This window comes from Apium graveolens, chromosome 8 (assembly GCF_009905375.1).
Source record: "Apium graveolens cultivar Ventura chromosome 8, ASM990537v1, whole genome shotgun sequence".
In the NCBI taxonomy this organism is placed as follows: Eukaryota; Viridiplantae; Streptophyta; class Magnoliopsida; order Apiales; family Apiaceae; genus Apium; species Apium graveolens.
Window position 1 is genome coordinate 108,527,827 of NC_133654.1, and position 14,180 is coordinate 108,542,006.

The window sequence follows — 14,180 nt, forward strand, 5'->3', positions numbered from 1 at the left end:
ATCTCTGGATGATTTCCATGCCTTAATCACTTCCTGTTCTCATTCAAGTTGCTTCTTCAAGATCTCTTCTTTCTTCAAGGACTCAGTTAATTCATCCTTAGCAATCTTATATTCTATTCTTAATTTCTCAAATTCAATAAACTGAGATTCTAGCACATTATTCCTTTCACTTAAAAACAAATTATTTTCTTTGATTTTAGCATTTTCTTTGATTTTAGCATTTTCTTTGGTGAGAGACTTAAGTGTAACACGCAAATGATATAATTCTGTGGACATATAATTTATGGCATCATTACACTCAGCTTTAGATAAATGTGCTAGGTTAGTGGTGATTACCTGATTACTTGAAGAACTTGTTTATGTTTCATTAGACTTGGCCATCAGGGCTAGATTGACATAACTCACATCTTCATCTTCATCCAAACCATCAGCTGCCCAATCATTTTCTTGTGTAATGAAAGCCCTTTCATTTTGCTTGAGCAACTCAAAATACTTCTATTTATAATCAACAGGATCAAACTTCTTTTTGTTGGAATCTGACTTTCTATACTCACTGGCAAAGTGCCCTGCCAAGCCACATTTGAAACATTTGAACTTAGATTTATCCACCATGTTTCTATTTGGCTTGGCTGCTCCAAAATTCTTTTTGAACTTGAGCTTGGCAAGTCTTCTGGAAAGGAATGCTAAATGCTCATCAATGTCATCCATGTCATCTTGGCTCAAATGATCTTCATTTTCAGCTACCAGCTCTTTTCCCTTGTTCTCACAGGCCTTTGAAGTAGACTCAACAGCTTCTACCTTCATCTCTTTCTTTTTCTCTAACTCAGCAACCAGTGCTATGGACCCTCCTTTCTTCCTTCCTTTCTCCATCCTCTCATCTTGCTCTATTTCAAGCTCATAAGTTTTTAGGATGCCATACAGTCTCTCCAAGGTAAACTCCTTGTAGTCTTGAGAATTTCTCAATGAGACTGTCATTGGTTTCCATTCCTTTGGAAGAGTTCTAAGGAACTTGAGATTGGAGTCTTTTTTCTGATAAACTCTTCCATGCAACTTCAGAGCATTTAGTAGTTTTTGAAATCTACTAAAAATGTCAGTGAGAGACTCACTATCTTCACAATGAAAGTGCTCATATTGCTGAATTTGCAGCTGTATCTTATTCTCCCTTACTTGCTCAGTACCATCACAGATAATCTAAATTGTGTCCCAAACCTCCTTGGCTGTTTTGCAGTTAATGATGTTGTCAAACATATCACCATCAACTCCATTGAACAATATATTTATGGCCTTCTTGTCTTTCCTGACTTGCTCAATATCAGGATCTGACCATTCATGCCTAGGCTTGGGAATAGATGGTTCATTCCCTGTTGCAGCTCTCTTTGGTACATGAGGACCTCTCTCTATGCAATCCACATAGGCCTCATCTTGAGAAAGAAGATGTAGGTACATTTTCACCTTCCAGTGGTGATAATTATCTTTGTCCAGAAATGGAATCTTAACTCCAACATCCTTGTTGTTCATCTTGCTGTTTGTTGTGATCTTTAAACTCTTTGTACTTCAAGAGCTTGCTCTAATACCAATTGTTATTCCCTAACAATATAACAAGAATTACAGAAGGGGGGTTGAATGTAATTCTGGCTTCTTTTTGAGATTTTTAAAACTGTTCTAACTCTATAATATATAAGTGTTTGATTTGCAAAGTGCGGAATGAAAGAATTATATAAATCAAAACACAAGTAATAAAAACACAAGTCTTTAAAACTTTCTGGTGGATTTGAATGTATCCACCATATATATACATATATATATACATATATCTGAATCCTGTGAAGCTTGAATAGCTCACAGCTGCTTTTACAAGTGAACAAACAAACTACAGAGAAATTCTTAACTGTTACAGCTTTTTCTATTTCTCTTCTAAAATGTGTTTGCTTAGTTATTTGTTCTACTAGCTACACTTGGTTTATATATCACCAAGTTTACATGGTAATAAGACAGGATAATAAAACAAAACCTATCAAGTCTAACTCCATGCTGCTTTACTACTATATTCCGGCATATTTGAATATCTTCATAATAGCATGTAAATGGTAATGTTTCTCTGTTCTTATTTTCCAGCTAAACAGGCTGCAACATTCCTTTTACAAACACCCAACGCATGTGACTGTGTTGTCACTGTCAACAGATATTTGAATTGATCATCCGTCGGGTAGCTTTATTGCTCATCCGTCGGGTAGCTTTGTTGATCATCCATCTGGTAGCTTTGTTGATCATCCGTCGGGTAGCTATTTGACACTTGACTCTATTTCATTTATGCAGAATTACAAGACATCTTATATTTACAATTAATCAACCTATTCTGCATATCTACTAGAAGTCAATATGACTCATATGCTACTACAAAATCTACACAAAGTTATTTACAGAAATGTGCTACTATACTTATTCTTACATAAGCTACTCACTCGATGGATATCAAATCATCATCCGTCGGGACTATATTGAATCATCCGTCGAGACTGTATTTGATCATCCGTCGAGTTCTACAAAATTCACTAAGTTAAATGTACTAAGGTATTTTGTTTAGCTTATCATCAAGTACACAACATATTTCTAACACTATCTTGATTTAATGCTAGAGGATATTGACAAGATTTCAAGCATGAAAATAAGTAATCAATCACGCAAGAAGGTGCACAACATTCATCTATAGGGATGAGTATAACGACTCGTATATTTCTATAATATTTATATACGTAATTATTGTGTAGATAATTAATAAAGGAGTTTGTATTACTTATGGTCTCTGTGTTTATTTATTAATGTTTATATGTGATTGTTGGATTGCGTGGTGTGTTTGTATGATTAACTGTTGCACAATGTTATTTTTGTTTCACTTTTAAAAAGTGATTTTATGACAATCCTATTTTCAAAATTATTTGGGTTATCTCTAAAATTGTTTTTATGATTTTATAATCTTACTAATTATTTTTGGGATTTTATAAAATTTATAAATTAATATTCTGTTAATTATTTATTTTTAAATGATAATCTGAATTCATTTAACTTTAAAATCCATATTTAATTCTAGGATTCTTCAAAAATTATAAAACTCATATTTTATTACGTTTACAATATTTTAAGAATTTTAAAATTATTTGGTAATTTTCGGGAGTAATCTTACACGCGCGTTGTTTCGGTTATTCGATTAATGCGGGTATAAGTTGTGTTTGTAAAATGCTTTAAAAATTATGAAAATTTTATTTTAGTAACTTCAGATTATTTGTGATATTTTGAGATTATTTTGGAATTTTTCCGATAAACTTTAGTGCGCAGCCGATACGTAATTTTAACAGGAAATGATAAAAGTATTAGGCAAATAAATAAAAAAAACCGGGACACGTGGCATATACACCACACGTGTCCAGGCCTTATTCTTTTCTTTCTTTCCCTATATTTCCCTTCCCAAACGAGCACTGTTCTGTCTCTCTCCTTTTGAATCTCTCTCGTCTCTCCTCTCTCCCACTTTCACTCAAATCTCTCGGTTCTTTTCGATTTATTCTCGTTTAATTCTTGGTAATTTCCTTGCCACTTCATTCTCCTGTTTCGCTGCTGTTTCTTTATTAATTCGCCACCGTTACCGCCGGTGTCCGGCGTGGTGACGGCGGTGTGGTTGTGTTTGATATATATATATATACAGATATGTATACATATAGGTGTATATATGTGTGTCTGTGTGTGCATGTGTGTTTAGTGTGTGTGGGTGTATGAGTTGTGCTCCGTGTGTGTGTGTTTGCGGCGGTGATGGTCGCGTGTGGCCGTGTGGCGCCGTGTTACTGCTGCTGTCTCGCCGGTTGTTGGTTTGGGTTGGTTCTGTTAAAGCTGGGCCTGTATTTTGGGCTTGGCTGTTGGGTTTGTGTTGTGCCTTGGTTTGGGCCTTGTTCGTGCAGTTGGACTTGGTTATAACAGTTTTTAATTTAAATTCCCTTTTTCTTTTCTGCAGGGAATTATTGACTAAAATATGTGATATTAAATTATTATTTCAGTGAGTGATAATTTTAATCGGTGAAATTTATTCGGACACCCTTATGTTTTCGGGCACCAATGAATTTTGCCGCTGCGCGCGATGAATTGTTTTACGAGCGCACGGTGGACAGTGATGACTCTGTTCTGAGTCCTAAATATTTTAAAATATAAAACACCTTGAATAAATTATTTTCGAGACTAAAAATTTAGTTGTGTGATGATTCAAATTGGTTTTGTTGGGAATTGGCGTCGATTGATGTTTCGACGGGTAGGTCTATAAACAGAGGGGTCGCTGTCCAAATTTTTCTAAAAATTACCTTAAATTACGAATTGAGTGTATATATCTCGTTTAATACAAATTGACCCATGATTGTTATGTGCACTATTATTGCGTATATATTATTATTATTAATATGTATACGAGTCGGGAATTATATCGTTGGGTAATTAGTTAGTGAGGAAAAGTCAAGCATAATCGGTCGTTTAACCTAGGTTGTTTCGATTTCGTAGGTTCCAATCGAAGGACCCAGTAGTGGAAGTCAATTAGAGTCAAGCCAATATTAGTACAAAGCTTCGCAAGGCAAGTACCCCTGAACTAAACTTTTACAGTTCGGTATATATGAATTGTTATTGATTTAAAGTATGTACTGGAACAGAATGTTTTAAGTTATGTATTCCCCGTAGTTAAATATGTTTTATTAACTGATGTTTTGGGGAAAAAGTAACTTCTGAAAATGCCTATCTCTAGATTGTGATTAAAATTTAAAAGGATTCTTGGAATGTGTGTTGTAATCGTTTAAAAAAAGAGATGGGTGAATTTGATTTTGAAAATGGATAAACACGAATCAAATATTAGATGGTCAGTGGCGTAAGAGGCCCGTTATTAGGTAACGGCCCAGCATGGTTGCGTAAGAGGCTAAGTCGGATGCGTGCACTGGTAGGCCGCTTAGTCCAGCATGACAGAGACCTAGCTAGTCTCTGAGTTCCGGAACAAATTTGTGGTGGGATAGACTGATCAGCTGTCCCTAGAATTCATCCACGTTTATATCTGACTTTGGTTTAGTGGTTCCCGTAACGAAACAAATAGTTTATGGTCCCCGTAACGGGACAGATGATTTATGGGTCCGACAATGGACAATGGTTTTGGAAAGGAAATCGTATGCTAAAATTGAACTCTGGTATTTTGACACAGCACACTACAGATGATATTATTTTGCAGAGCATGCTAGTTTTGATATCCAGTTTATACCTATTTTATGGATTTTTCGTAAACTAGTTTGATATCTGTTCCTATACTGTTTTTATACATCCTGTTTACTGATTATTCATATAGAGGTACTGTTGAGCAATGGATTGCTCACCCTTGCAGCTTGTTTTATATTTATTTATTGCAGATGTCTAGAAGACCAGTCAACGTAGAGTGTCAGCCCCCTACGGTCCCGGCTCCTCTGAGGTAGTTTGTATCAGACCCTGAGGTCTGATGAGTTGCTGTAATAAGTGAGGATGTCTGAATTTGAATAAATTAGTGTTGGTTTGTAACCTAAATAATACTTGAACTGCATCGGCTCCTGGTTTGGGGTCGTGTGTTATAATAAAGTTTGTTTAGTAAGTTATGTTGTAGTTTATCATCTTTTTGGTGACGTCAGCCCCTGACCCCGGGGTTGAGGCCGTCACAGTTGGTATCAGAGCCACAGGTTCAAGTCCCTAACTTAGATTAAGAGTTAAGTCAGTAAGGTGTAGGAAGTATGTCCTATAGTGTGAGTCAACAACTCATGTCGAGGAGCAACTTTAAGTGTCAGTCGAGGGTTCCGATGGCGTTACCCTGGCATCTATTAATATTTTAATAGACTTGCCTTAACCTTGTTATGTCTTCCTTGTATATTGATATGGTTGACAGTGGCCCATAGTGATCTCCAGTTCTCCTTCTCGGGGGAATCCATCAGATTCAGATGATTCAGACTCTGAGCGGAATTTGGTTGTTGTAGCTGAGGAGACTCCCATGCCTCCTCCACCCATTCCTCCAGTTGCACCAGGAGGTGTGTTAGGACCTAGTGCCCGTCCTCGTTGGGTACAAAGGTCAGTTTCGGCTGTTAGGGATTTCCCTCCAGGATATGGTCCCAGTTCCTCCACCTTTAGACCACCCGTTCCTTCATCTGTTCTTTCAGGTGCATCCTTCCCGATCCCTTACCATGTTCACCGAGCGGTGAACCAGTCTTTGATCAGAGAGCAGAGCCCAGGGTTAGCAGCTCAGCTTGACCAGATTCCGGTCGGGCCTTTCCAGGGCATCCTTGCCCCTTTACCAGATGTGCAGGAGAGAGTGCGATCCTTGACTCAGGCTGCTGTAGAGAGAGCCCGGACCATTGATCGTTTCATTAGCTCCGAGTTTAGAGCTGTTCAGTACCAGGATCTCATGAACTGGTTGGTATTTGAGTTAGGATCCATTGGTGGTAGTGGCAGTGGCTAGATCAGAGTTGCTACAGTGAGATACAGAGCTCGGAGTTAGTTATAGGAGTTCTGTGGATGCTTTTCCTATGTATGTTTATTATGTGCTATAGCTTGTATTAGGCGGGGCTGCTATGACAACCAATTTTGTTGTGTACTTAGTATATTATGAGTGTTATACTGTAGTTATTGGATGGATTTGTACTGTTGTTGTACTATTATTTTTATGACATTACTGTTGTTGGTTTTATTTTATTGTACTTTTGTTATTGCTGTTACTGTTATTGTTGTATTTGTTGCTTGATTTGTTGAATTTAGTTATGCATCATGGGTGGACCCCAAATAAACAAGGAATGGAATATTTAATTGTGACCGCATTCTCCTGATGCATAAAGCTGTTGCTACCAGGGGGCACAATTTTCATATAAAACCTTTTTGTCATGTTTCAGGAGAATGCCTCCCAAGAAAAATTTCCCGTCCAATTCCTCCAACAGGAACTCTGAAGGGGGCCCAGTCATGAATGGATTACTAGATTTGCTGCACCAACAGTCTAATCAGATGGCTCAGCAGCAAGAATAATTCCTGCAACAGCAGCAACAACATCAGCAATTTATACAACAACACCAGAATATCCAACAACAGCTGCAGCTCCAACAACAACCCCCACCAAGAGAGTTGAACCAGACTGTTAGCTTCAAGTCTTTCCAGTCAGTTAAACCCCCAGAGTTTAAGGGCGAGGTAGATCTGGTTGCTGCTAGAATTTGGCTTAAAAAAATGGAGGAAGCCTTCACCCTTATTCAGGTCAGTGATGATTATAAGTCGGATTATGCCAGTTACTTTCTTAAAGGTGAAGCAAGTTTTTGGTGTGAATCTGCGCGTGCCTTGGAAGGAGAAGGCCCTGTTCCATAGGCCAGATTTACGGAGTTGTTTCCAGAGAAGTATTTTCCGGATTGTTTACAGAGTTAGTTGGAAGTAGAGTTTTTGGAATTGAAGCAAGGAGAAAAAAGGGTGGCTGAGTATGAGGCCAAGTTTACGAAGTTGGCCCGACTAGCCCCTGGATATGTGAACACTGAGATTCAGAAAGCTAGGAGATTTCAGCAAGGACTAAAGCCGGAAGTTCATAGTGGAGTGGTGGCCCTACAGCTTAAGACGTATACCTCTGTAGTTCAAGCTGCCCTGGTGATTGAGAGTGATCAGAAGTTGGCCTCCAAGGAAAGGAGTGATCGGAAGAGAAAGTTTGAAGGTGGTATAGGTAATGCAGACCAGGAAGAGTCTAGTCAGAAGTTCCCAAGGAAGTTTGGCTGGAATAGGAATAAGAGATTTAGAAGGCAAGGCATGGCTCAGACGAGTTCCGGTGTCACCTTAGTTGCCTCTGCCCCAGTCCAGTCAACCAGGCCAGTTGTGGATTGTAAGTTATGTGGTAAAAAGCATAGTGGTCAGTGCCGGAAGGATGTCCAGTGTTTTAAATGTGATAAAAAGGGTCGTTATGCATCAGAGTGTAACACAGGAAACATCGGAGTCACCTGCTTTAAGTGTGGTAAGGTTGGGCACATCTCCAGAAACTGCAAGACGGCTACTCAAGGCAGTGTAGGAGGGAATGAATCTCAAGGACCAGCAACTAGCACAGCAAGAGCCAGAACCTTTAAAATGACCAAGAGATCTAATGCTCAAGATTCAGATGTGGTTGCAGGTACGCTTTTTCTAAATTCCGTGCCTGTTAAAATTTTATTTGATTCGGGAGCGTCTAAGTCTTTCATATCTAAAGAATGTGTAAGTAAAATGGATTTGATGTTGAAGGATCTAAATGAGCCCTTGTCTATACAGGTAGCTAATCAGGATAAAGTTTCAGTAAACCAGTTTTGTCCTAGATGTCAAATAGAAATTTGTGGGCATTTCTTTTCAGTGGATTTAATACCCTTTCAGTTAGGAGAGTTTGATGTAATTCTAGGAATGGATTAGTTGTCTCAGCATAAGGAAAATATTGATTGTAAGAAAAAGAAAGTTTTGTTATATTCAGAAGACAATAAAAGGATAGTTTATCATTGACTGAAGAAGGACAAGAAATTTCTTTCTATATTGGAAGCAAAGAGGTTATTGAGATAAGGATGTGAAGCGTATTTAGCCCATGTTGTGGACACTGAGAAGAAGGTACCCGAATTGGAGGAAATTCCAGTAGTTAGTGAATTTTCAGATGTGTTTCTAGACGAGTTACCAGGATTACCACCAGATCGGGAGATTGAGTTTTCCATTGATTTAATTCCGGGAGTAGTACCAGTTTTAAAGGCACCTTACCGTATGGCCCAGTAGAAATGAAAGAGCTAGCTAAACAACTTCAGGAACTTTTGGATAAAGGGGTAATTAGACCAAGTGTATCCCCGTGGGGCGCGCCAGTGTTGTTTATGAAAAAGAAGGATAGAAGCATGAGATTGTGTATTGACTATCGAGAATTGAATAAGTTAACCATCAAGAATAAGTATCCCTTACCTAGGATTGATGATTTGTTTGATCAATTGAGGGGAGCATGTTGTTTTTCCAAGATTGACTTAAGATCGGGCTATCATCAGTTGAAGAATAGCCTGAAGATATACCGAAGACTGCCTTTCAAACCAGGTATGGCCATTACGAGTTTCTAGTGATGTCATTTGGATTGACTAATGCGCCAACAGATTTTATGGATTTAATGAACCGGGTGTATAAGAAGTATCTGGATAAGTTTGTTATTGTATTTATTGATGACATCCTCATCTACTCAAAGACCAAAGACGACTATGCCGAACATCTAAGGATTGCATTACAAAGGTTGAGAGAAAAACAATTATACGCTAAGTTCTCAAAATGTGAATTTTGGTTGGAGGAAGTCCAGTTTTTAGGTCATATAGTTGGTAAGGATGGTATTAACGTAGACCCTGTGAAGATTGAAGCGGTATCCAGATGGGAGCAACCGAAGACCCCAACAGAAATTAGAAGCTTTCTTGGATTAGCAGGCTATTACTGAAGATTTGTGAAAGACTTTGCCAAGATTGCAACCCCGTTGACCAAGCTGACCCGGAAGAATGAGAGATTTGTTTGGACGGAGAAATGTGAAGAAAGCTTCCAAGAGCTAAAGAAAAGACTAGTGACAACACCAGTGTTAATATTACCAGATGAAACAGGGAATTTCGTAATTTACAGTGATGCTTCTCTCAAAGGATTAGGCTGTATGTTAATGCAACATGATAAGGTTATTGCGTATGCATCTAGGCAGTTAATGCCTCATGAGCAGAAATATCCAGTTCATGATCTTGAGTTGGCAGCTATAATGTTTGCTTTGAAGTTATGGCGTCATTACTTGTACGGAGAGAAATATGATATCTATACGGATCATAAAAGCTTAAAGTATATATTCACCCAAAAGGATTTAAACATGAGATAAAGGAGATGGTTAGAATTGATTAAGGACTATGACTGTTCGATTAATTATCACCCAGGTAAGGCCAATGTGGTGGCTGATGCCTTAAGTAGAAAAGAGAAATTAAATATGGCCCGTATCGCGGATGAGTTAGCCCGAGATTTAGAAAAGATGGAAATTGAAGTTCGAGTATCAAGTGAAGGTCAGGAGCAACTATACGAGATTACTTTCCAGCCAGCGTTAATGGAAAAGATTAAAAGGTGTCAAGAAGGAGTTATGGAACAAGAATTGGAAGATCTGACAGGAGAAGAATTATGTACTCAAAAGGATAACCACAATTTATTTAGGTTTTCCTCTCGCATTTGGATTCCTAATGTAGCAGAACTGAAGAATGAAATATTGCACGAAGCGCACAATTCTAGGTTTTCTATTCACCCTGGTAGCACGAAGATGTACCAAGATTTAAAGAAGCACTTCTGGTGGCCAGGAATGAAAAAGGAGATTGCGGATTGGGTTAGTAAGTGTCACGTGTGTCAGATGGTAAAAGCCGAGCATCAAAGGCCCAGTGGATTGTTGCAGCCTCTAGAGATTCCACAATGGAAATGGGAAGAGATTGCAATGGATTTTATGGTGGGTTTGCCGAAGACAAGATCGAATCACGATGCCATTCGGGTGATCATCGATAGATTGACCAAATCAGCACATTTCCTTCCGATTAATGAAAGGTATTCTCTGGAAAAGCTAGTTAAAATATATTTAGATGAGATAGTTACCAAGCATGGGGTACCTGTGTCTATAGTATCGGATCGAGATCCAAGATTTAACTCAAGGTTTTGGATAAAGTTTCAAGAGTGTTTAGGAACTAAGTTAAATATGAGCACTGCTTATCATCCTCAAATTGATGGCCAAAGTGAGAGAACGATTCAGACGATCGAAGATATGTTAAGAGTATGTGCTTTGGATTTCAAGGTAAATTGGGATGATCATTTACCGTTAATAGAATTTTCTTATAATAACAGCTACCATGCCCACATTGAAATGCCACCCTACGAAGCCTTATATGGACGAAAGTGTAGATCACCTCTGTATTGGGATGAGGTAGGAGAAAAGAAGGTGTTAGGACCTGAATTAGTACAGCAGACAAAAGAAGTTGTGGTGTTAATTCGAAAAAGATTGGAAGCCGCTCAGGATAGACAGAAAAAGAATGCAGATTTACATCGAAGGGACATAAGTTTTGAAATAGGATCATTGGTATTACTAAAAGTTTCGCCATGGAAGGGATTGGTTCGTTTCGGTCAGAAAGGTAAACTGAGTCTGAGATATATAGGACCATTCGAAGTTTTGAAACAAATAGAAAAAGTTGTATACGAGATAGCTCTACCCCCGCAGTGGCAGCATATTCATAATGTATTACATGTATCCATGTTGAAGCTGTACATCCCTGCCTCGAATCAAGTAATTGAATATGAACCGATCAAGCTTCAATCAGATTTATCCTATGTGGAGCAGCCAATCCAGATATTAGATCGTAAGGAGCGTGTACTTAGGAATAAATCTATCCCCTATAGTTAAAGTACTTTGGAGAAACCCTCGGGTAGAAGAGTCTACCTAGGAATTAGAATCAGATATGCTTGACAAATATCCTCACTTATTTAATTAGTTAAGATTCTGAGGACATAATCTTTTTAAGAGGGGAAGGATATAACGACTCGTATATTTCTGTAATATTTAAATATGTAATTATTGCGTAGATAATTAATAAAGGAGTTTGTATTACTTATGGTCTCTGTGTTTATTTATTATTGTTTATATGTGATTGTTGGATTGCGTGGTGTGTTTGTATGATTAACTGTTGCACAATGTTATTTTTGTTTCACTTTTAAAAAGTGATTTTATGACAATCCTATTTTCAAAATTATTTGGGTTGTCTATAAAATTGTTTTTATGATTTTATAATCTTACTAATTATTTTTGGGATTTTATAAAATTTACAAATCAATATTCTGTTAATTATTTATTTTTAAATGATTTTCTGAATTCATTTAACTGTAAAATCCATATTTAATTCTAGGATTCTTTAAAAATTATGAAACTCATATTTTATTACGCTTGCAATATTCTGAGAATTTTAAAATTATTTGGTAATTTTCGGGAGTAATCTTACTCGCGTTTTGTTTAGGTTATTCGATTAATGCGGGTATAAGTTGTGTTTGTAAAATGCTTTAAAATTTATAAAAATTTTATTTTAGTAACTTCAGATTATTTGTGATTTTTTGAGATTATTTTGGAATTTTTCCGATAAACTTTAGTGCGCACCCGATACGTAATTTTAACAGTAAATGATAAAAGCATTAGGAAAATAAATAAAAAACAATCGGGACATGTGGCATATACACCACACGTGTCCAGGCCTTATTCTTTTCTTTCTTTCCCTGTATTTCCCTTCCCAAACGAGCCCTGTTCTGTCTCTCTCCTTTCGAATCTCTCTCGTCTCTCCTCTCTCCCTCTTTCACTCAAATCTCTCAGTTCTTATCGATTTATTCATTTAATTCTTGGTAATTGCCTTGCCACTTCATTCTCCTGTTTCGCTGTTGTCTCTTTCTTGATTCGCCACCGTTACCGCCGGTTTCCGGCGTGGGGACGGCGGTGTGGTTGTGTTTGATATATATATATATATACTGATATCTATACATACAGGTGTATATGTGTGTGTCTGTGTGTGCATGTGTGTATAGTGTGTGTGGGTGTGTGAGTTGTGCTCTGTGTGTGTGTTTGCGGCGGCGACTGCCGCTCGTGGCCGTGTGGTGCCGTGTTTCTGCTGCTGTCTCGCCGGTTGTTGGTTTGGGTTGGTTCTGTTACAGTTGGGCCTGTATTTTGGGCTTGGCTGTTGGGTTTGTGTTGGGCCTTGGTTTCGGCCTTGTTCGTGCAGTTGGACTTGGTTATAAAAGTTTTTAATTTAAATTCCCTTTTTCTTTTCTGCAGGGAATTATTGACTAAAATCTGTGATATTAAATTATTATTTCAGTGAGTGATAATTTTAATCGGTGAAATTTATTTGGACACCCTTATATTTTCGGGCACCAATGAATTTTGCCGCCGCGCGCGATGAATTATTTTACGAGCGCACGGTGGACGATGATGACTCTGTTCTGAGTCCTAAATATTTTAAAATATAAAACACCTTGTATAAATTATTTTCGAGAATAAAAATTTAGTTGTGTGATGATTCAAATTGGTTTTGTTGGGAATTGGCGTCGATTGATGTTTCGACGGGTAGGCCCATAAACAGAGGGGTCGCTGTCCAAATTTTTCTAAAAATTACCTTAAATTACGAATCGAGTGTATACATCTCGTTTAATACAAATTGACCCCTGATTGTTATGTGCACTATTATTGCATATATATTATTATTATTAATATGCATACGAGTCGGGAATTATATCCTTGGGTAATTAGTTAGTGAGGAAAAGTTAAGCATAATCGGTCGTTTAACCTAGATTGTTTCGATTTCGTAGGTTCGAGTCGAAGGACCCAGCAGTGGAAGTCAATTAGAGTCAAGCCAGTGTTAGTACAAAGCTTCGCAAGGCAAGTACCCCTGAACTAATCTTTTACAGTTCGGTATATATGAATAGTTATTGATTTAAATTATGTACTGGAACAGAACGTTTTAAGTTACGTATTCCCCGTATTTAAATATGTTTTATGATCATGTTTTGGGGAAAAAGTAACTTCTGAAAATGCCTATCTCTAGATTGTGATTAAAATTTAAAAGGATTTTTGGAATGTGTGCTGTAATCGTTTAAAAAAAGAGATGGGTGAATTTGATTTTGAAAACTGGATAAACACGAATCAGATATTGGATGGTTAGTGGCGTAAGAGGCCCGTTATTAGGTAACGGCCCAGCATGGTTGCGTAAGAGGCTAAGTCGGATGCGCGCACTGGTAGGCCGCTTAGTCCAGCATGACAGAGACCTAGCTAGTCTCTGAGTTCCGGAACAAATTTATGGTGGGATAGACTGATCAGCTGTCCCTAGAATTCATCCACGTTTATATCTGACTTTGGTTTAGTGGTTCCCGTAACGGAACAAATAGTTTATGGTCCCCGTAACGGGATAGATGATTTATGGGTCCAGCAATGGACAATGGTTTTGGAAAGGAAATCGCATGCTAAAATTGAACTCCGGTATTTTGACACAGCACACTACAGATGATATTAATTTGCAGAGCATGCTAGTTTTGATATCCAGTTTATACCTGTTTTACGGATTCTTCGTAAACTAGTTTGATATCTGTTCCTATACTGTTTTTATACATCCTGTTTACTGGTT